The sequence below is a fragment of the Canis lupus genome, chromosome 8 (assembly GCF_003254725.2).
Source record: "Canis lupus dingo isolate Sandy chromosome 8, ASM325472v2, whole genome shotgun sequence".
NCBI classification, from domain to species: Eukaryota; Metazoa; Chordata; class Mammalia; order Carnivora; family Canidae; genus Canis; species Canis lupus.
The window spans coordinates 21,681,397-21,685,584 of record NC_064250.1 but is presented as its reverse complement, the minus strand read 5'-3'; positions in this window follow the sequence as shown (position 1 = coordinate 21,685,584).

Here is a 4,188-nt window from a genome sequence, read left to right as displayed (position 1 = left end):
TCCCGGTGCATGGAGCCTGCTTCTCCCTCTGCCTGTGTCTCTGCCTCTCTCTCTCTCTCTCTCTGTGACTATCATAGATAAATAAAAATTAAAAAAAAAGAATAAATTTACAAGAAACAGCCAAATTGTCTTCACCATTTTTTTCATTCCTACTGGCAATATAAGAGAATTCCTGCTGCTCCACACATAATCACCAGCATTTGGGTTTTCGGTGTTCTGGATTTTGGTCATTGTAATGAGCGTGTGGTGGTAACTTTGTTTTAATTTGCATTACCAGGGTGACAGAGTGTCGTTTTTTGCACTTATTTGCTATCTATATATTTTCTCTGATGAGGTGTCTGTAAAGGTCCTTGGGTAATTTTCTAAATGTGTAATTTCCTTTTTTTTTTTTTTTTTTTTAAAGAACTTAAAGGCAGCCAGGTGGCTCAGAAGCCAAGGGCCAGATCCTGGAGACTGGGGATCGGATCCCACATCAGGCTCCCTGCATAGAGCCTGCTTCTCCCTCTGCCTGTGTCTCTGCCTCTCTCTTTCTCTCTGTGTGCGTGTGTGTGTGTGTGTGTGTGTCTCATGAATGAATAAATAAAAATTTTTAAAAAGTAACAAAAAGAACTTAAGGCATATAATGTTTTTATATACATAGTGAAATGAGTAGTATATTAACATATTCTTTTCCTCACATAGTTACTTTTTTGGTGGTAAGAGCATCTGAAATCTACTTCTAGCAAATTTCCAATATACAATACAGTATTATTAACTATAGTTATCCTGCTGTGCACTAGATCTCTAGAACTTATTTATTGTACATGAGCAACTTTGTACCTTTTGACCAATGTGTCTCTGTTACCTCACCTCCTTATCCTGCTAACCAGTGTTTTACTTTATGTTTCTATGATTTTGAGTTTGTTAGATTCTGGATATAGTTTAATTCATGTAGTATTTTTCTTTTTAAAAAAATTTTATTATTTATTTATTTATCTATTTATCTATTTATTTATTTCTTTTTTATTGGAGTTCAATTTGCCAACATATAGCATATTACCCAGTGCTTCATGTGGTATTTTTCTTAATGTGCATGCCTTATTTCACTTAGAAAAATATTCTCCAGGTTCATCCATGTTATTGTCAATGACAAGATCATTTTCATTTTTAAGGCTGAATAATATCTCAGTGCTTGTATATGTGTGTGTATAATTATGGTTTCTTTATCTATTATTCATCCATCAGTAGACACTTAAATTTTTTATGTCCTGGCTATTGTGAATAATGCTACAGTGAACATGATTGGGTTGTTTTCTCTTGGATAAGTTTTAAGAGTTCTTTGTATATTTTGGATTACAGTGCTTTATCAGATATCTTTTTCAAATATTCTAGTCTGTGACTTTTCATTTTCTATTGTTTTTTACAGAAGAATTTTTAATTTTAATGAAGTCCAGTGTATCAGTTATTTTTCTGGCTCATACCTTTTGTGTTGTATCTAAAAAGGCATACCTTACCTAAAGTCATCTAGATTTTCTCCTGTGTTATCCTCCAACAGCTTTATACTTACACATGTTATATTTAGGTCTGTGATCCACTCTGAGTTAGTTTTTGTGAAGAGTACAACATCTGTGTCTAGATTCACTTAAATCCCACTTAGTCATTGTATAGAATTCTTTACACATTGTTGGATTTAATTTGATAATATTTTGTTGAGAAACTTGTGTCTTGGTACATGAGAGATACTGATCTGTAGTTTTCTTGTAATATCTTTGTCTAGTTTTGGTGTCTCAGTAATTCCAGCCTCAAAAAATGAGTTAGGCAATATTCCTTTTCCTTCTATATTTCTGGAAGAAATTGTAGAGAATTGGTATAATTTCTTACTTAAATGTCTGGTCAGATTCACCAGTGAACTCATCTGGGCCTGGTACTTTCTACTTTAGACATTTACTTACTATTTATTCAGTTCATTTAATAGTTTAGAAAGAGCTTGTAAAAGAGATTTGTTCAGGGCTATTCAGATTGTCTGTTTCTTCTTGTGTGAATTTTGGCTAATTGTATCTTTCAAGAAATTGGTCTATTTCATCTAAGTTATTAAATTTATGGGTATAGAGTTGTTCATAGTATTTCTTTATTAGACTTTTAATGTCAATGGGATCTGTAGTGAGGTCTCTTATTTCACTACCGTTATTAGTAATTTGTATACTATCTGTTTTTTTCTGAGTTACCCTGGCTAGAGGCTTACAGATTTTACTGATCTTTTCAAATAATTAGCTTTTGGTTTTATTTATTTGTCTCTATTGATATCCTATGTTCAATTTCATTGATTTGTGTTCTAAGTTCACCTAATCTTTGTTCTTTCCGAAAACATTTATTGAGTTTTGGCATATGCTTGATACTCTTTCAAGCTCCTGGAAATGAGTAATGAAACAACAGATGAAATCCTACACCAAAATGGCATGTAAAATGTTCCTGTGACCAAAAAAATGAACGGGACAGAATGTAGATCTTATAGATGATATAAAGAATAGTAGTTTTTACTCTAAGAGTGCTGATTTTTTAAAATAGATTTTAATATTTTTGATAGAGTTGAATAGGAAAAAGTAAACATGTAGAGGTCATTTATGAAGTCATTCAGTAGTACAGATGAGACTTGAATTAGGCCACTTGATATATATTTGTGGTGGTACAATTGGAGAAATGAACTGACTTAGGAGAAGATTTATTGGTACAATTAAGAGGTTTTTGTGGGGGATTGATTTAGATATATGAGAAAACCACGTATATTTTATCAATTATGATACAGATGTTATTTTTTGGCTTGTGGAAAATATGCATAGTATTAGGAAACAGGAATTGTTTACTCATACTAAATAATATTTAAAATAATACAAGTGCTCCAAGTAAGCTGTCTTTTTTAATATCAGCTTCCCCCACTTCCATACACTTTTTTTTTTTTAATTTATTTTTTATTGGTGTTCAATTTACTAACATACAGAATAACACCCAGTGCCCGTCACCCATTCACTCCCACCCCCCGCCCTCCTCCCCTTCTACCACCCCTAGTTCGTTTCCCAGAGTTAGCAGTCTTTACGTTCTGTCTCCCTTTCTGATATTTCCCACACATTTCTTCTCCCTTCCCTTATATTCCCTTTCACTATTATTTATATTCCCCAAATGAATGAGAACATATAATGTTTGTCCTTCTCCGACTGACTTACTTCACTCAGCATAATACCCTCCAGTTCCATCCACGTTGAAGCAAATGGTGGGTATTTGTCATTTCTAATAGCTGAGTAATATTCCATTGTATACATAAACCACATCTTCTTTATCCATTCATCTTTCGTTGGACACCGAGGCTCCTTCCACAGTTTGGCTATCGTGGCCATTGCTGCTATAAACATCGGGGTGCAGGTGTCCCGGCGTTTCATTGCATTTGTATCTTTGGGGTAAATCCCCAACAGTGCAATTGCTGGGTCGTAGGGCAGGTATATTTTTAACTGTTTGAGGAACCTCCACACAGTTTTCCAGAGTGGCTGCACCAGTTCACATTCCCACCAACAGTGTAAGAGGGTTCCCTTTTCTCCGCATCCTCTCCAACATTTGTTGTTTCCTGCCTTGTTAATTTTCCCCATTCTCACTGGTGTGAGGTGGTATCTCATTGTAGTTTTGATTTGTATTTCCCTGATGGCAAGTGATGCAGAACATTTTCTCATATGCATGTTGGCCATGTCTATGTCTTCCTCTGTGAGATTTCTGTTCATGTCTTTTGCCCATTTCATGATTGGATTGTTTGTTTCTTTGCTGTTGAGTTTAATAAGTTCTTTATAGATCTTGGAAACTAGCCCTTTATCTGATATGTCATTTGCAAATATCTTCTCCCATTCTGTAGGTTGTCTTTGAGTTTTGTTGACTGTATCCTTTGCTGTGCAAAAGCTTCTTATCTTGATGAAGTCCCAATAGTTCATTTTTGCTTTTGTTTCTTTTGCCTTCGTGGATGTATCTTGCAAGAAGTTACTATGGCCGAGTTCAAAAAGGGTGTTGCCTGTGTTCTTCTCTAGGATTTTGATGGAATCTTGTCTCACATTTAGATCTTTCATCCATTTTGAGTTTATCTTTGTGTATGGTGAAAGAGAGTGGTCTAGTTTCATTCTTCTGCATGTGGATGTCCAATTTTCCCAGCACCATTTATTGAAGAGACTGTCTTTC